At 53.3% G+C, this 19,280-nt stretch overlaps 1 protein-coding gene and 1 pseudogene across 7 annotated transcripts in view; one reads left to right on the top strand and one right to left on the bottom strand.

Moving 5' to 3' along the window:
* FOXP4 (forkhead box P4) overlaps nucleotides 1–12,580 on the bottom strand; it is a 50,917-nt gene extending 38,337 nt beyond the window's left edge. For 5 of the 7 annotated variants that reach the window (XM_081518560.1, XM_081518563.1, XM_081518566.1 and 2 more), the window contains exon 1: nucleotides 12,479–12,580. The gene's annotated coding sequence lies outside the window, so the exon portion shown is untranslated. Of the gene's footprint in view, nucleotides 1–12,208; nucleotides 12,368–12,478 lie in introns of those variants that run through there. The other 2 variants (XM_081518561.1, XM_081518565.1) reach the window with 1 other exon arrangement.
* Nucleotides 12,581–17,541: 4,961 nt separating this feature from the next.
* LOC145517797 (large ribosomal subunit protein eL21-like) lies at nucleotides 17,542–18,580 on the top strand (annotated as a pseudogene).
* Nucleotides 18,581–19,280: the final 700 nt, after the last annotated feature.

Raw genomic sequence — 19,280 nt, 5'->3', positions numbered from 1 at the left:
CAAGACCTTAAGCCACAGGATCTCAAACTTCAGTGCATCAGAATCGCCGTGGGGTGCTTGTAAAAATACAGATTAGTGGGCCCCGGGCCTAGAGCTTCCGATTTTAGGTCTGGAGTGCCCTGAGAATTCATTTCTTAAAAGTTCCTAGGTGATGCTGATTCGGCCTGTCCAAGGCAACAGCAGGGCTCCAACCACAAGCACTGGCTTCAGTTATGAGCTTCCTGGTGGCCAAAACGATGTGATCTACCTCCAAGACCGTTTGTTCATTCAACGTAGATTTCGTGCCCAGTTAAGCCAAGCACTGAGTGAGGACCTATCTACAGATACTGAAACTTGGTCCTGGCCCCCAAATGGCTTACAAAACTCAAACAAGCCAGTGTAGGTGTCCTGGGTGTTTTCAGGGCAACTGGTAATAACGGAGGTACAATTTTACCTCCCTTTTTTCCTGGATAAATTTGGCATTTGTCTTTTTGAAAGTTTAGCCAGTAGTGTGAAGTTTTGGCCACAAACGAAGTCATTCTTCTCTTTCTTCTGATGCTGCCCAGGAGAATATTTCACCAGCAACGACCCTTCATCCATTCATTGGTTCAACAAATATTTAAGCACCTCCCCACGTGCCAGGCTGTGTGTGTGCTGACCTAGGTAGGCCTTGCACTCCTGGAACTAATGTCCTCGCAAGGTGAGGCAGATGTTAAATAAGGACACATGTAGATAAGCTCAAATAAAATAAATTCTATACATATGAGTACAGGGAACAAATGAAGGACTCGATTTATATGGAGGGACAGAGAAGGCTTCTTTTTAAGAACTGGCATCTATACTTAGAAATGAAGAATAAGCAGGTATCGGACAGGCAAAGTGTACACTGAATGCAGGGGGAACACCATCTGCAGAAGCTCTACTTTTACAAGAGCAGTCACTGGTTTCAGACTTCCTTCAGAGCAAAAAGTCTTTGAAATGGATACATTTCTGGATTATATAAGAAGACATGGGATGTCCCTGGTGGTCCAGGGGTTCAGACTTCACCTTCCAAAGCAGACGGTGCGGGTTCAATCCCTGGTTGAGGGACTTAGATCCCACATGCTTCATGTCCAAAAACACAAAACGTAAAACAGAAGCAATGTTGTAATAAGTTCAAAAAAAGACTTTAAAAATAGTTCACATCAAAAAAAAAAAAAACCTTTCAAAGATAGGTTGTCATAATTAAAGTGTAACAAAGCAAAAAAAAAAAAAAAGCCACACATAAGCAGGTACCACATGGAACAGAGCATGGGGCTGCCTTTTACTTCCTCCCTTCTCTTTCTTTTCCTCCTCCTCTAGCTGTCTTGCTATCAGATCTCACTTGTGTCAAGGGACGTAAAGCAGAGGGCTCTTCAGAACAATGAGCACTGGCATTTCAAGCACCCGAAGGATACTTCCCAATCTGTCATCACAAGGCCCGGGGATCCCCTTGCCCATTCAGCTCAAGCCCCAAAGGCCCACTGGCTTCTTGTCACCAGGTGAGAGGAGGGCTCCAGCAGGAGCCCTGGGGGCCTGGGCCTTTCCTCCTGGCCCCTCATTGGACATCCTACCTGCTGACCCTGCTCTGGTCTCTTATTAGCTCTGTAATTAGAACATGAGCAGGGAGGTCACCATCTGAGCCTTGGTTTCTTTATTTGTCACATGAAGCTAATACAGTAACCCTTCCTTACAGGGCTGCCGCGGTATTGCTGCCTGAAGGTGTCAGAGAAGGCTACTTACTATTGTTGTGGGGACCCAGCAAGTCCAGATGCCATCCCTTCATCCTGGCCCTGATGCTGGGGCCCCACCCATTCCAGGCTTGTCCATTTTCACTCTCCTCAGCACTTGAGGAAAGTGAGACAGGACCCAAGGGTTAGAATGTCTCTGGAGCTCCCAATCGGGTCCCCAAAGCAGGGCAGGGTGATGCGAGCCCCATGACCGCTTGGCGCTCTGATCAGCCCGGGCAGTGTCTCTCCTCAGGCAGAGGGGGCCATCGGAGCTCCAGAAAAAAGCTCAATCCGTCTCCAGGGCCCTCCGTGGACTGTGGGATGCTCTTGTGTGGGTCAGAGTCTGGCGCCCTGGGCTCCCTGCTAAGATTCTCACTTCAGCCTAAGAGTCTCCCTGAACAACACACTGGGAACTATCTGGTGTCCAACTTCAGGGATCATTCGAGGCCTCTTCTTAGCACAAAATTTCCAAGCCCAGGGAACTAGTGCACACGCCAGGATAAGGATGTGCCTCTTAAAAGCCTGCAGCAACCTCTGATATGGAAGGTGAGCTGCCATCCCGGGGTTCTCTGTTCTAGGTTCTCCCCCAAGTTTCAAATAACTTTATCTTCTAATCATAAAAGCAGGACATCTTGGTAGAAACATGTGAAGAGGAAATAAATGAATAGTACTTGTAAGTCTACCAGTCGGAGAGCTAGACTTTGGGGCCCCACCCCTTTCAGTCTTGTCCATTTTCTCTCTATTTGGGCATATAAACTTCTAAAACGTGAGCTTGGGTTCATAATCTGTACGTGGTTTGAATTTTTGTTTTCCCACTCACCACTTACTATCATAACCATTTCCACATGACATCAAATATTTTAATCAGCAGTTTTTAGTGGTCACAGAGTTGTCTGAATGATGCTGGGCACAGAGGGTACTGGCATTTGGGCACACAGAAGTGAACAAAACACTGCCCTTGTTGAGGGGAGGGGGGTTATAGTTTGGCGCAAAAAGAGAGACACAGGCAAACACAAGCATTAAAAAATATCCCTACATATGCTCTGTGTGCTAAGTCGCTTCAGTCATGTCCAACTCTTTGCAACCCTATGGACTGTAGCCCGCCAGGCTCTACTGTCCATGGGATTCTCCAGGCAAGAATACTGCAGTGGGTTGCCATGCCCTCCTCCAAGGGATCTTCCTGACCCAGGGATCGAACTCGTGTCTCTTACGTCTCCTGTATGGGCAGGCGGGTTCTTTACCACTAGTGCCACCTGGGAAGCCCCACCTAGGCTCTACCTGGGATCAGTTTAATTGGATTCTCTGGGGAGTCAGATCTAGTCATGGATAATTTTTAAAGTATTCTAAATTTCAAGTGCAGCCAGGGTTGAGAATGGACAAACAACACACAACTTTACCAGTGTTATGTTCAGTATAGCAATGGATGCCTAGAGGGAGTAGGAGGCTCTGGGAAGGCTTCATGTAGGAGGTGACTTCTGAGCTGAGTCTTCAGTAAGTGAAGCCTAGGCACACAGTTTGTGAATATATTTTAGTAACAACTATTCCACTCACAGAGTCCTTGAAAGTTCTTTCCCATATCCTGTCACACACAACCTGGCACTCACTCTGACAGATGAAGGAACCACACTTTGAGGAAGTTTAGTGATGTTTCAAGGTTTCTTGGCTGCTAGGAGGTTGAGCCAAATTGAAACCCTACAGCTCTTCTGACTCCCAAACCAGAGCTCTTCCCTGGAATTCCATCTAAAAGTGGCAAAGCCCAGAGGGCGGTCATTGGAATTTCCCAGGAATCTGAACCTTTCTTCACCACCATCACCATGCCCCAGCCCCAGCGCACTTTTCACTGGCTCTAACCCCAAAATGCTTCCACCAGGCCCTAGCAAGGTGGCCTCCCTCTACACTCCTTCCGAGTACCATGACCAAAAGAAAGAATTAACAATAAGAAAAGAAAAAAGAAAAAAAAGAGAACCAAAGAGCCCACTCCATCTCATTAAGAAAGTAAACATAAGAGCCATCTAAGTGTCTAATTAAGCTTCTAATTAGTCCCTGCTTGTTACTAATGCAAATTAGATTACTCCGCTTAACTACAGCATGTCCACAACACCCTTGTTAATTGCGGCCTTTTGAAATTAAATTACTCCCTAATTAGCATATCAAAGCCATTGATTCGGAGCTGGGAAAGATGAGGGCAAGAGGAGCCGAATGCCAAGTTTGGTTAATCAGAGATGGCTAATTAAATAGTGCCGTCTTTCGTGGGGGGCCTGCTGGTTAAGAGGTGGGGTGCTCACCCAGGGCCTGAGAGCCCTGATTCTGGTAGTGCCCTTGGCACCAGGGGGCTCCCGTGGGCACAGGAAGGGCTCCTGCCAGCCTGGGACAGACCAGCCTTCTCTGGGCGCTGGCCCCTCTCTGTCTCCCCTGATGATATCTAGCGGTGGCATTTACAGGAATCTTGGGTACCAACTCAGATGCATCCAAAAAACACATCCATATTCAAATGTGCAAGATACTGCATCCTTCCACATCTTTCTCCCTGTTCCAAGATGACTTCTGGAAAGGTTACTGCTGCCCAGTGCTTCTCTAGTCCCCACGTGTGGTTCCATTCTTGGAAGGAAGTCTCCTCTCCTCCAACAAAAAGTATATTAAGTTTCTGTTGGTGATGGCAGGTAAGAGGGTGATGACTTTCATAGAGGGGCTCATCTGGGAAGGGATGGGCTGACTTCAGCTTAGAACACACACCTCAAGACATGAGACCCTAAAATCCCCTCCGTGGTAGAAAGGAGGGGGAAAAAATTCACCTACCACCATCAGTTCTTAAGCAGCTGTGCAAGAATTAGATGTGGGTCAGGGTGTCCTTAAAGGTCTTCTCTGAGCTTGTACAGACCTTGCAAAGCCTCTCAGACACCCGCCCTGCCTAGCTCTTCCTAGAATACTGAAGTGAAAGTGAAGTCGCTCAGTTGTCTCAGACTCTTTGCGACCCCATGGACTGTACCCTACCAGGTTCCTCCGTCCAAGGGATTTTCCAGGCAAGAATACTGGAGTGGGTTGCCATTTCAGCAAAATCTCCATGACAAAGTTGCTAACAGAAATGCCCTCGGGGTCAGTCCCCAAGGGGGCCAAGTGGGACTCAGAGGGTACTCAACCCCAGCCTGTCTTTACCCCACAGAAATGCAGGCTCCATGTTTGATAGTGTTTGGGTTTTTCAAAAGAAGCCAAGCAGGGATATTTATGTGAAATTTACCACTGTAATAAACTTTGTGAAAGCCAACAAAACACATAAGGGGTGAAGTTAGCCCATGTGTGATCTCAGTCCTATGGCCAGCATTCTAGAGGGGCAAGTTCCAGTCGGTTGTGTGACCCCGGACAAGTGAATCACCTCCCTGGGCCAGGGGACCTCACCTGTTAAACAAGAACAAGGAGAGGAGGTATGGGAAATGGCAAATCCCCGTTCCTCAGTCAGGGTCTGGTGACCACCTCGTTCCACTCTGTACCTGCCATAATCCCTTCCCAGACTTGGGATGTCTTCTAGAAACTTCCTCCTCCATCTTCCATGCAGAAGGCAGAGTCTGACCTTCTAGGTGCCTTTACACACCTGTGCCCTCTGCTGTACATTTAACAGATCAGCCCTGGTGGGGGCAACAGATCCTAAATGCCTCATCTAAAAAGGACAGAACTTCCACAAGAATAAAGTCTTGGTGACTGACAGGTCCCTCGCCTGGTCCATCAATGTCTACTCTGCCAACTAGGATGTGTATCTGTGTGTATATGATTCTGTCCCCAGATCTTCCTACCCTGGTTCTCCTCTCCAAGTTTCTCACCAGCAGACCTCGAAGCGCACAGAATCAAGGTCACGGCCAAGTTTCCAAAGAGTCTGGTTTTGCTGATGAATGCAGGGATCAAACCGGGCCCAGGGGAGAGGAAGACTGCACCCCCTCCCCCACCAGCTCAAAAGGGTGAATCTCAGGTAGTGTCCAGTCCATGGGTAACCATCCAAGCCAAACTTGGCTAAAGGGCCCATAGCAGTGCTTTTATTTTAGAAAATAAATTTCAAAGCAGGAAAAGAGAAACGGGGAAGCGGTGAGGCCGTCCTGATGTGAGGGGGAGGGCAGAACCGCAGCACACAAGGGCCAAACTGCAGCCCGCCTCGCTGAGCTCTCTCTCCCAAGGAGATTCAATTAATTGATAACAAGAGGCATCAAATTAATTTCTGGAGGATGTGAGATTCTGATGAGGGGAAATCTTCGTAGATGGGGATCGGGAGGGAGGGGGCGCACAGCGGCCCCTCTAATCAGGCTCCGCTGCCTAATTGGCGGGGAGGAGACTTGCCTGGGCCGCAGGGTCGCTGCCCCGCGCTCCATAGCGCCCCTGTCGGGCAGGACCCGCGGAGGCGGTGGAACAAAGAGGATCGGTCTCCTCTCTCACCCAACTCCCAATCCATCCAATCCACAGCCGCGGTAAAGTGGGGAGAAGGGAGAGGTGAGTGTGGGTGCTCCCTCCCCAGCGGTACAGTCAGGAAAACCGGGGCTCAGAGAGGGGAGCATCATGGTCCATGGTCAAGGTCGCAGAGGGAATGAGCAAGCGGGTAATGGTACCCGAGCCCCTCACCAGGGAGTCTCAGACCCGCGCAACCCAGACCTGCAAGCTCAAGGAGGTCAGCACAAGGCGTGGGAGACCCTCTCTGTAGCTGAAAGACTTGAGGCCACCCGGCCCCTCTTCCAGAGTTCCCTGGACCTCTCAAAAGCCCCCAGCATCTTTTCGGAGAGGGCCGAAGATACTTGGCGCGCACGTCCCAGCGCTCAGGTCTCAGAGATCGAGGAGCTGCCGGCACCTCGCACTGAGGCGCTCGCGGAGGCTCAGGGCAACACTGGCCGGGCGAGCAATCCAGAACGAGTGCGCTCAGCCGGGGCGCGAGAATGCGGAGCTCTGCCTCTCCTGGGAACCCCGCAGGCTTCCGAAGGGAAAGATTTCCCCAAGTGGACTGACGATGCACCCTCAGCATCCGACCTTCGCAAGCGCCTGCGACTCTGACCCGACCCAGAGACGATCCGAACCGGGAATGCGGAAGCCTGGAGGAGCGCTGCGCCCAAGCACGAGCGGCAGCCGCCCCTCCTTTGATCTCCTGTAAATCCCGAGTCCCCATCCCTCCCCCAAATGCTCCCCAGCAGCGGGCCCTTTTCTTTCAGGGTGCCATACATACTGCCCAAAGAACTCCCTGAAGGAGAGAGAGGAGGAAGTATATGCTACCCTCTTTTGGACCAACTTCCTTCGGCCTGGGTCTCCTGGAAGCCTGGGCTCCAGAGCTGGGAAACCGAATCTGATGGAGTCTGCCCGCTGGCTGCCGGATTTTAGAAACAACAGAAGCCCCTTCACCAGCCCACTGGGCCGGTTTCCCTCCACACGGCTCAGCCCTCCTGCAGGCTCAGCCGCTAGGATCTGGCATCCTGTCCTGGCTGGGGAGTATGGGAACCAGAGCCTGCCCCCCCACCCACCAGCACCTGTGGGAAAGATCCCCACTGGGGGACCTGCTCCATTTCTGATTTTCCAAGTTGCAAGCGAGCCACCTCTACTAAAACCTCTTTGCCAAGACTTTAGACTCCGGCAGCAGCGCAGCGGTGGAAGGCCACCACACACAGCGATGGCTCCACAAGGTTTGTGGCATCCTGGTCTCCAATCCCCGACCCACCCTGCCCTCCAGTCACCATCATCTGTCTCTCCTTTGCTGCCAGAGGAAATTCTGGGTAACTTCCACCCGCTGACCCTGCCTATCTTGAACAAACACAGAGGGTCTAGTCTACACAGCCTACTCTGTAACCGGCTGAGAAAAACCCACCATCTTACCTCCACTCCTTCCCATCTGCACTTGTGGCCCAGGTCAGGTGTCGTCAGAAACTCCCAGTGGGAGAGAAAAAACCCTTTCTCCACGCCCTGCACCACCAATGACCCCACCCAGCTTCTGGTCCCAGCTTGGGAGGCTCCAGTTGGGCAGAGGATGGGACCTGGGGAGGTGGGCAGAGGATGGGGCCTGGGGAGGTAGGCAGAGCTGCTGGGCCCGGGGGAACAGGCTGCATGGGACAAGGATCAAAGGAAGGAAGGCCACCAGCCTGGCCGAGGCCAGAATGGCTCACTCCTCTGAGGCATTAGAAGCTTTGACTCTATAGCCCAGCACCCTGTGGCCTTGTCCAAATGGGTATCTTTTGTGCTGGGAGCTCTTGGTTTCTAGCTCAGGCAAGCATGCTCGAGTCCAGGCTCTTCCCAGGGCCCACCCGAACACTACTTCACAAGCCAACTGTATCTGCAAGCCTGGGGAGTGGAGGGGTTGGAATAGAGGGTTCCTGCTGTGCCCCCAACAGGGCAGCACTGGCTGTGGGGGAAGGTATGCATTTCCATGGAGAATCCAGGAAGGCAACACTGAAAAAGACAGTGACTTCACCCTCAAGGGAAGGAGCTTTTTGCTTCTCTAAGGTGATCCATCCAGAGGTGGGTCCCAGATTGATTTGAGATTGCCAGCCAAATCTGTCTTCCATAAGACTGTGAACCAAGGTTCCAAACCATAGGAGTCTCCCTTTTTTGGAGAAAGATGGTGCCATTTTTCCTCCTCTGTGTCCTAGGGTATTATCCTTCCCACTTTTGTGTCCACGAGCACCTTAGGATGCTGGGGGGAGGTGGACCTTCCAGGGTCTAGTGACGCTGAGAGATCCCAAGTCTGAGCCCAGATCCTCCCTTAAAAGGAAGACAGGAAGGAGAAATCCAGCCTTCTCACTGGAGGGCTGAGGGGAACCCAGGCCTGAGCCCGTGGAAGAGAGAGGGGGAGTGGCAGGCTCTCCCATCCCTTCCTTTCTCCCTTCCCCACAGCAGAGGCTCAAGCCCTACCGGTTACACTGGTGGGAGTTTTAGGAGCCCCACCACTAACTATGTGACCTCAGACAAGCTGTTTCTCTCTCGGCTTTATTTTCCTAACCCTTAAAATGGAGATTAATTTCCAGTCCAGCACGTGGCCTGGCAGTGCTGGGAATCTAATAAAAGCTACCCCTTGGTCAGTACTACGGTGTGCCAGGCACTGTTCTAGGTACTTTACACCTGCTCTTCCATCCCACTGGCAAACAGGCTCTCAACTGCTATCACTGACCTAATTTATGTGTAAGAAAACTGTGGTTCGAAGAGCTTAATTAAGTTCTCCAGAGTCCCATCACCACTGGCAGGTTCCAAAGCCTTTTCCCCTGTGACCCATGTTCGCCCTGGGGAGGCCCGAGTTCCTTGCCCTGAGTTCCAGAGTCCTGGCACCAGGTCATAGGAAGCCACTTCAGCCACTGGAGCCTCAGCATCCAGTCAAAAACAGTGCCCATTCTGCCCTGGTCTGGGAAGCTGGGAGCTTTTGAAGGGAAACTGTGCTAGAGCTCCTTGGATGGAAGAAAATATTACTTTGCACGGCTGCTGCTGCTAAGTCGCTTCAGTCGTGTCCGACTCAGTGCGACCCCATAGATGGCAGCCCACCAGGCTCCTCTGTCCCTGGGATTCTCCAGGCAAGAATACACAGTTTGGGTTATTAGAAAAGTAAAGGCACTGTGCCTGCTTGGGCTGGGCTGGAGGGGTTTGCATTTCAGCTGGAGAGGTTTCCATTTCAGCTGGAGAGACAGGAAAGCCACCAGGGCAGTGGGGCAGCAAAGGATTAGGACATAGGGAAGGGTGCAGCCACGTCAGGTGTGGCAGATCAGGGAAGCCTTCGTGGGGAGATGACCGTTCCCCTCCTTGCACCTCACACCTCTCTTCTGACAAAGACACCCTTGCACCACCCTCCTCTAATGAATGTCTTGTCTGCCTTTCCTACCCTGACAATGTGCAGACCCCAGCCCTCACAGCTTGGGCACTCCAATGCCCAGCCTGGGAGCTGCCCAGACAGTGTAGGTGCTCAGCAAACATTTGGGGGATTAATGGATTAAAGGACCTTCCCACCACTCCTCCAACTTTCCAGCCCCTAAGGAAGAGGTGTGTTTAGAGTAGGGGCCCAGCAGGATATGCACATTCCTGGCAAGAAGGGACCTACCTGCCAGCAGCCAGAAAGGAAGTTTCTGGCCAAAGGCAGAGGAAAGGGGGTGGGGTAGGGGTGTCCAAGTGTGAGAAGGGACAAGGACAGGTCCTTTTGCAAGTTGGGCCCAAACCGGCCCCCCCACCACACCCCCGTATTCCCCCACACTGGTGTCAGGTCTTTCTCTCCCCAGGGCTCAGGGGTTCACCAACTCCATAACTTCTGCAAAACCTGCCCAGGACTGGGAGAGGGAGAGAAAACCCCACCCAGCAATCTAGCACTTAGTGCCAGAAGAAAAGGTTCCCATGGTCTCCCCCAGCTTAGTGCCAAGGTTTGGATGGGGGAGGGGTAAGGTAGTGAGGAGGGATGCAGGAGAGATTCAGATCTTACAGGGGTCCCAATTTGGGGGGCAGGGAGCACAGCCACTTCCACCTGATGCCACTTTGCCCCACTGATGACAGTGGGGGTGACGCCAGACGGGGAGCCCACGAGACAGTCATGCTTCTGAGAGGCTCAGATCTAAGGGTGCCAGAGCAGGCAAACTGTCCAGGTGCCCACAGCACAGTACCAGGGGCCTCCCTCCTGCCTGCCAGGTGACAAAGAGCCCAGAACCCAGGCAAAACAAAGTTTCTCAAGTTAAAACAAAAACAAAACAAGCCTGCAGATTTCCCCTCCCCTGCAGCAGTTTTCTGCCAAGTTGGGCAGGGTTGGCTGAGGCAGGGGCTGTCTGATGTGGGTGGCTCTCCTTAAAGCAGCTGGGGCCTGGCAAGCTTATTGGGCCTTCACCCCTTCCCCCCAACCCCCGTCCCAGCCACTGGCTTACTAGGAAGGTCATCAGCTTGAAATGCCCAGTGCCAGTAACATTCGGTCCCAGGTTCCCGCAAAAAGTGAATTTCTAGGTTCAAATTCTTGGTGTCCAGATCTCCATTACCCGCTGTGTTCCACAATGGGACTGGTCAGACTCTCCCTCTGCTACAGGCTGTATAGATGATCCCACAATTCCTTCCTTCTGGGTGGGAGAAGAGGGCACCCAGGCGAGCCTCCAGCTCCAACCCTAGCTGCCTCTCAAACTGGGCTCCTGAACCCCTCAATCCCAGACCCAACACAGTTTGCTCTGCGACAGTCCAGGCATGTACTTTAACGCGGAATGAAGATGCTCAAGTTCAAGTGAAAACCCGCATTGGCCAAAATGCTCCTGGGCTTTTCTCAGCTAACACTGGGATGACAGCTTCAGACTCGGGTTTTCTCCTGGGGCACCTCACCTCCAACCCCTGCTCCGGTCTCCGAGGTCAATCAGCAGGGAGATCCAGCCAGGGATGCAAGACATGGGGGTGATCTCCAGACGGCTTAAACCCAGGCACCAAGGGAGCGAGGAAATCAGCGGGGCGGGCGTTGGCAAGAGAAGCCGGCGATGCACAGGGCCGAGCCGGGTGTTCTATAAGGGCTCAGGGTCTCGGCGTCCCCATATCCTCTTCTATCAACCAAGAGAGTCCGGGCGGGACGCCCAAGTGTTCACCAGGTCGCCCCAGTTGGAGAGAAGGAATCCTCAGCCGTTAGGGCCTCTGACTCAGAATCCGTCTCCCGCGAAAGCACACGCTCCTTTGCCGGGGAGGCCAGGACCCCAGGCAGCTCAGGGCGCCCCGTTTTCTAGCGCCATGGGCTCTAGCCGGGCTCAGCTCAAGTTAGTTAGGCGTTGATGGGGAGCGCAAGGCTGGAGCGCTGCCGGGGTGACAGCCGCTCGGGGAGAAGTGGCTGCGGGGGGGGTGGTGCTGTCTGGGAAGATGCCACAGTCCTGGGTCTGAGGAGGGGAGTCCTACTTGGTTATCCCGGGACACTCTTCCCAGGCGACCTCCGAACCTGCTGCCGCCTTCTCTCCCCCTCTGTATGGTGAGGCGGGGCTCTCTCCAAATGGGGTGAATACAGATCGACAGGGTCAGCCCCCCACCCTCCAGCACCGGCGCACAAAACCACAAGAGGCCGTTTCTACACGCTCTCAAGTCCCCAAGAAGTTTTCCTCTCGTATCTCCCAGCCGACCCAGGGATGGAGGAAAGGAGACGACTGGCCCCGGAGCCTCCGAGATGCGACCCCAGCAAACCGAGTCCCCTCCTCACCCAAGGCGACGCGGCGAGTTGGACTGCGGTCTCCCCCGTCCCCATCTGTCTGCCTCCGGCGCGTCTTGGGGAGTCCTGGACAGACCGGGGTTGGGTGAGCCCACTTCACCACTTCCCTCCACGGCTCAGCAAAGTCTAGGCCGGGAAGTACTCTTTGTCTTACTCGGGGAGTGGGGGGGGAGGGTGGCGGTGGTCGCCCCCCCAGACACCCCATTCCCCGCGGCTAGGTCGGGTGGGGGCCAATCCTAGATTCTTGGGGGGATGGCGGGCCTTAAGAGGCCTTTCCAGCCCCCCACCCCCACCCCGGCTGACCTCTGCTGCCCACCCCCCGCCGCCGCGCCGTAGCCCCCACCTGTTTCCCAGGCAGCTCCGGGCCGCGGGGGCCTGAGCCGGGGGCGGGGTGTCGCGGCCCCGCGGGGTCAGGGCGCCGCAGCCGGCCCCGGCTGGAACAAAGTGCGCCGGCCTGGGCTCGGCTCCTCCCGGCGCCCGGCGCGTCTCCGGCGGGCAGTTTGCAAACACAAAGTGAGCCAGGGAGCGGGCGAGAGAGTGCGCGAGCGAGGGAGTTGGGCTGGTCGCCGGCCCAGCCCCCACCCGCGTCCCCGGGCTCGGCCGGCCACCTTACCTGTCCGGCCCGGCCGCTCCGTGCGGGCTCCGGCCCGTCAGCCCGCGCGGGGCATGGGGCTCGCTCGGGTCGCCGCCCGGGCCCGCCGCCGCCGCCGCCGCCGCCGCCGCCCGCTGGGGCTGCCCCTCCGCACCGCCCGGCGCCGCGCAGCTCCCGGGCGCCCTCCCTCCGCGCCGCGCCGGCCGGCCGCCCGCCGCGCGCCCTAGCCTCGCCGGGGCATCGCACTTTGGGGGCGGCTCGGCTCGCTCCGGCTCTGCTCCTCCTTCTCGATCCTCCCGCGACGCTTGTTCGCTCGCTCCGCCGCCGGGGCTCCGGGACCCCGGCGTCCCCGCCCCCGGCCCAGCCCTGGTTCCGGCCCGGGCTCCTCCCCGCCGCGCCGCCGCCGCCGCCGCCTGCGCCGCGCCCTCCTCGCGGGCTGGAGGGGGTGGGGGGCGCTCCGTCCCGGCCGCCGGCCGCACGCTCCGGTCCGTAGGGGCGGCCGGCTCCCGACTCCAAGGGGCTGCGACTGAGCCCGGGCAGCGAGTGGCTGCGAGCGGGCGGCACGCGGGCGGGGCGGGAGGGGGCGGGGGAGGCGGGGAAGGAGGGAGCGCGCCGAGAGCCAGGGAGGAGGGAGCCGGCGCGCGGCGGAGGGAGGGCAGACCAACTTCTAGCGCTACCATAATTCGCCTAAAGCAGGTGCAGCAACTTTCACCGGCCCCGCAGCCGGCGGCGAGCGAAAGGAGACCACGTGGACCAAACTTTAGAGGAAGAAAAAGTGGGGAAGACGTAGGGGTGTGGATCTGTAAAAAGGAGGTGGGGGTGGGGGGAGCTGGAGGGACCCCAGGGATTCACCCTGGCTTTGCGAGTCCCAAGGCGCGCTTCGCAGACCCCAGCCTTTCTCTGGAGTCTGGAGGTACGGCCAAGCCCTTGCTCCCACACGGTTCGTCGGTTCCCGGCGGGCTGTGCCCGGCGCAGGGAGTGGCCGGGGGGCCTCAGAGTCCGCCGCTGGTGTCCTTCCTCCCCTCCCTTCTGCGCCCCGCTGCGTAGGGCTGGGGGGCGTGTGCTATTGAAACGGGGTGGGGTGGTGGTGGTGGTGGGGAGACTCCTCTGGGCTTTGTGAAACGGTCACCCCGGGCGCACGCCGCCTCCCTCTCCGGAAGGGGAATTTCCCATAAACTGCTCTACGAACCAGTGAAAAAGGGGCCCAAAGCCGGATCCGCGCGGGCAGAGCGGAGTGCAAAGTAGAAGCAATTATCCGGACAAATTAGATTGTAAACAAAACTCAACGTCTTTTGCCTGAGGGCGGGGAAGTGCGCGGGGAGGAACCCGAGGGATTGTGGCTGGAGCCAAGGTGTGTCTTTGGGTTGGGAGGGGGAAGTCCGGATGAAGAAAGGCCCCAGATCCAAGGGGGAGGGCTGTGCTGGTAGCAGGCGTCCCAAGCAGAGACTCATGGAAATCTGAATAAATTCCCTCTCCGCCTTCTAACCCCAAAACATCTCCGATCTGGCTCTGTGTGTTGCAGTGACGAGAGGTGAGGGACACCTCAGAGCTTGTCATGGACTGGCCCTTGACCAAGGGAGGGCCGGCTGTGAGAGGAGGCTAGGAAGGCCGTGGCCCTAGAAGGCTCTTCTGGCCCAAATCCCCCGAGGCAGGTGGAGACGTGCTGACACGGGCTGCTCTGGTGCATTGGGAGCTGCGGGTGCCTCAGGGATGCTGGGGCTGTGGCCTGGGGAGAGAGGATTTCTTGGAAGAGAAAGAGAGGAGACTTCCTCTTGGGCTTTCCTTGCTTTGCTCCGTCCCTTTTCTGTGGGTGCAGATAACCAGGTGGAGCTGTCGTGTGTGCTGCCTGTCCAGGTCCAGATCCTATGTATCTGCCCTGCATGGGGCAGGTGTGACAGGCATATTCGGGTTCTGCTGGAGCTTTTCAGATAGCTAGCTATGAAATCGCTGGGAGGAGGACCCTGAGCGCCTTGTATGTGGATACCACAGGTCCTTTCCAGTGTAGCAATAACAGAAGCATTAAGAATAAAATAACCACAGGTAACATTTGAGTTGTATCACATGCCAGGCATAGGACTTATTTCATCTTTGCCATAACCCTGTAAGTAGATAGTCCTGTGACCTCCATTTTACAAAAAAAAGTTAAGTCCACCTGTCCACGCTTACCTGGCTGGTAAGGGATGAAGCAGGGTTCCAACCAGAGCTACTTCAGTGAGGCCTTTGAAGCAGTGCTGCCTGCTTGTGGGTTACCTGAGGAGTACAGTTTAGGAGAAAGGAAGTCTTTGGTGGTGTGATTCTATTTATTTTCTGTGGAGGGTCAGCTCTGGTGGGAGTCAGGGCATGTGGACAGGCCTGAGCCTGACCTGGAGTTGACAGGACCTATGGAAGCCCAGCTGGATGATGACTATGCCCCTCGGGCCTCCTTCCCATCTGTCCTGCAGAGATTTCTGGTGGGGTGAGAGCTAAGGACTTTCAATACAGAAGAAGGAATGAGGTGACATCCAGTGGGTTTCTCCAGCTGTTTTCTATCTGGCTCTCTGGCCCACTGCATCCTTCCCCATCACCTTCCTGCAGCAGCCCTCCGCACCCCATACATGGATTCACTTGCCCAAAGGGATTTCCCTAAGAAATGCTTTGATTTTCAGTTTACCATTATCTCCAGGTCAGTTCAGTTCCCAGCACCCTGTGAGTCACAGTGGGGGACCCAAGGGAGGCAAAAGATCCTGTCTGGTCCTCACCTAAAGGGCAATTTAATTAGGAAACAAGCTCTTACCAAAGACATATACAGAACACACACCTCCAAATTAAAGCAGCCAGGCCAAAGCCTTTCTTTCTGATGCAGGAGCTCCAAGAAAAGGTTCCAAAGAGTAGCCTTTGGCTCTTAAACAGGAGCAACTGTGAATAGGCAGGAGGGTCCTCTTTCCATCTGTCTTTGTTTCTTCAAAGGGTCCCAGGGTCAGGGCCTATGATGTGACAAGAACCAGGGCCCATGGCCTGGCCCTACTAGGGAGCCCATGATTAAGAACACAGAGGCTGGAGTGAGGCAGCCTAGGGTTGAACTTCAGCATCTGTCACTTACCAGCTGTGTGATCCGGGCAAGTTACAGGATAGAGCCACAGTTTCCTCATCCATGACCTTGGGAGAATGCCTCGTGGGGTTGGGAGGATAGCATGAAAAAGCCTGGGCAAAGCATCTAGCTCCGTGCCTATTCATCACATATTTTCCATAAACACTCTCTGTTTTGTGAGCCCGTTTCCTCACCTAAAAACGAGAATACTGACTTCACAAAATTGCAGATCATACATACGTCTGCAGCTGATACTTGTGTCTGCTGTGTGCCAGGCACTTGATTCACATGCTGTTCAGCTGCATCACCCCAGGCAAAGTGGCTGTTCTCATTTTACAGTGAGGCACTCAAGCTCAGGGGCATCCAGGTGGCAAAGTGGTAAAAAAAAAAAAAAAAAAAGACACCCTTCCAATGCAGGAGATGCAAGAGACACAGGTTCGATCCCTTGGTTGGGAAGATCCCCTGGAGGAGGAAATGGCAACCCACTCCAGTATTCCTGCTAGGAAAATCCCATGGACAGAGGAGCCTGGCAGGCTAGAGTCCACAGGGTTGCAGAGTCTGACATGACGGAACACACACATTACAGTACTACTACTCTAGCTCAGAGAAGTCAGGCAACTTGCTCCAGGTCACATACCTAGAAGGTGGTGTAGCAAGGATTCACTCCCAGGTCTTCCTGCTCTGAAGAGATACCCTTTCCCAGGGTCAGCTACCTCCCTGTTCTGGGGATGAAGTGGGTTCAGTTCAGTTGCTCAGTCATGTCTGACTCTTTGTGACCCCATGGACTGCAGCATGCTAGGCCTCCCTGTTCATCACCAACTCCTGGAGTTTACTCAAACTCATGTCCATTGAGTCGGTGATGCCATCCAGCCATCTCATCCTCTGTCGTCCCCTTCTCCTCCTGCCTTCAATCCTTCCCAGCATCAGGGTCTCTTCAAATGAGTCAGCTCTTCATATCAGGTGGCCAAAGTATTGGAGTTTCAGCTTCAACATCAGTCCTTCCAATGAATATCAGGACTGATTTCCTTTAGGGTGGACTGGTTTGATCTCCTTGCAGGCCAAGGGACTCTCAAGAGTCTTCTCCGACACCACAGTTCAAAAGCATCAATTCTTCAGCACTCAGCTTTCTTCACCGTCCAACTCTCACATCCATACATGACTACTGGAAAAACCATAGCTTTGACTATATAGACCTTTGTTGGCAAAGTAATGTCTCTGCTTTTTAATATGCTGTCTAGGTTGGTCATAACTTTTCTTCCAAGGAGCAAGCATCTTTTAACTTCATGGCTGCAGTCACCATCTGCAGTGATTTTGGAGCCCCCCAAAAATAAAGTCTGTCACTGTTTCCGCTGTTTCCCCATCTATTTGCCATGAAGTGATGGGACCAGATGAAATGGCTTACTGGGTGTGTTCTTAGTACCAGGCCTGACATTGGGGTGGGGTGCCCTTTATTCCCGCAGTCTCAACACATCTAGACTCAGATATTTTATGTTTCCATTCATCTGATTGTTTGAATCTTACTTCTTTCCCCCTTCAAAACCTTTTTTTTTTTTTTTTTAAGGGAATTCCCGGTAGTCCAGTGGTTAAGACTCAGCACTTCCACTGCTGTGGGCCTGGGGTTCAATCCCTGGTTGGGGAAAAAAGATCCACACAGCATAAGAACAACAACAACAACCACCCATGGACTATAGTTTTTTAGTTAATTAAGGAATAAAACATTACCAACATAATGTAGTGGCTCAACACCTAAGTATATACCAACAGAAATGCATAATGCGTTCAGCAAAAGACAGATACTAAAATGGTTCAATGGTAGAATGGCACCATTCACGACAGCCATTAACAGTGGAATGGGCGAATAAATGCTGATATTCTTGTGCATGGGCCAGTACTTGGTAATGAGAATGAACAAGCCATAGGCACACCCAGCAATGAGGAGAAGTCTCACAAACAATGTTGAGCATAAAAATCAGTCACGCCTTTGGCTGGAACTCCAATCTTCCAGTAATTCACCAAAATGTCCAACACAAAGGGAAGGAGGAGGGGCACCCACCCCTTTCTCTCTAGGCCTTTCAGAAAACACAGAGTCAGTCCTTTGACCACATACATGGGAATCTACAAAAAAGGTGGTATTGTAGATATCAAGGGAATGGACACTGTTCAAAAAGGAATGCCCCCCAAATGTTACCATGGCAAAACTGGAAGAGTGTATCATGTTACCCAGCATGCTTTTGGCATCATTGTAAACAACTTAAGGGCAAGATTCTTGTAAAGAGAATTAATGTGCGTATAGAGCATATTGGGGCTACCCAGGTGGTGCTTGTGGTAAAGAACCCACCTGCCAGTACAGGACTCCTAAGAGATGTGGGTTTGATCCCTGGTGTGGAAAGATCCCCTGGAAGCAGACATGGCAACCAACTCCAGTATTCTTGCCTGGAGAATCCCAAGGACAGAGGATCCTGGGGGGCTATAGTCCATGGAGTCGCAAAGAGTCAGACTCAACGGAAGTGACTTAGCACATATGCGCGCGTAGAACATATTAAGCACTCTAAGAGCTGAGATAGCTTCCTGAAACTTGTAAAGGAAAATGATCAGAAAAAAGAAGGAAGGACTTCCCTGGTGGTCCAGTGGTTAAGAATCCACCTGCCAATGCAGGGGGGATGGCTTCAATCTGTGGCCCGGGAAGATACCCACATGCCACAGAGGAAGTAAGCCTGGGTAGCGCAGCTACTGAAACCCTTGAGCCTAGGGCCCACACACCACGACAAGAGAAGCCCCCGCAACGAGATGCCCGCACACCACAACTAGAGGGTAGCTCCCACTCATTGCAACTAGAGCAACCCCTCACGCGGCAACAAAGAACCAGTGCAGCGAAAAATAAATCAATAAACACCCCCCCAAAAAAAAAACAAAGAAAAAAGAAGTAAGCTAAAGAGAAAGATACTTAGGTTCAGCTGAAGCGCTAGCCTGCTCCACCCAGAGAAGCACACTTCATGAAAACCAATGGAAAGAAGCACGAACTGTTGGAGCCCATCCCCTGTGAGTTCATGGCATGATGGGTGTAAAGAATATAAAAGACCTGGAGTGCAAAAAAAACACAAAAAAGCCAGTCACAGAGAGAAATTATACTTATCTGAAATTCAAAAATCGATCGAACAAAATTGACATGATAGAACTCACTAGAGTGGCAGCTGTGGGTAGGGGAATTACTTGGGGTTCCTGGGGGATTGGGAATACTCTGTGTTTTCTGAGTTTGGGATTTGGTTACAGGGGTGTGCTCTCTTTATGACAATTGAGCTGGTGTACACTTACGGTTTGTGCATCTTTATGCTTAAAAAAAAAAGCCTACAAATTGTTGCTGATAAAATTGAGATTCTTCCATATCCCTTCTTCCATTTCTCCATCCTTCCTTTGCCAGAGGTAGCCGGTTTCTAGAAGCTAGGAGGTAGTCTTCCCAAATAAGTTTTATACTCTTAGTCATTTAGTGTGGCTTTGGTGTCTTAAAATGTTAAATAAATAAAATGTATCCTTCTGCTTCTTGCTTTTACTATTTGTTGGTGGTGTTCTTTACTAAATTTCATGTTGCCGAGGTTAATTCAGGTTTGCTACATGCATCTCTGGGTCATTAATTGAAAAGACGGATGAAGATCGTTCTGTCACATCTGTGCGCTCCCGTTTCTTTACCCAGCCTCCCTGTGACAGTTGAGTTGTTTGGCTGTTGTGGCCACACTGCAGTGGGCTTCCTTTGAGCAGTGT

This window comes from Giraffa tippelskirchi, chromosome 8 (assembly GCF_054371585.1).
Source record: "Giraffa tippelskirchi isolate mGirTip1 chromosome 8, T2T-mGirTip1v1.2.pri, whole genome shotgun sequence".
NCBI lineage: Eukaryota > Metazoa > Chordata > Mammalia > Artiodactyla > Giraffidae > Giraffa > Giraffa tippelskirchi.
This window is presented reverse-complemented; position numbering and strand designations above follow the sequence as displayed.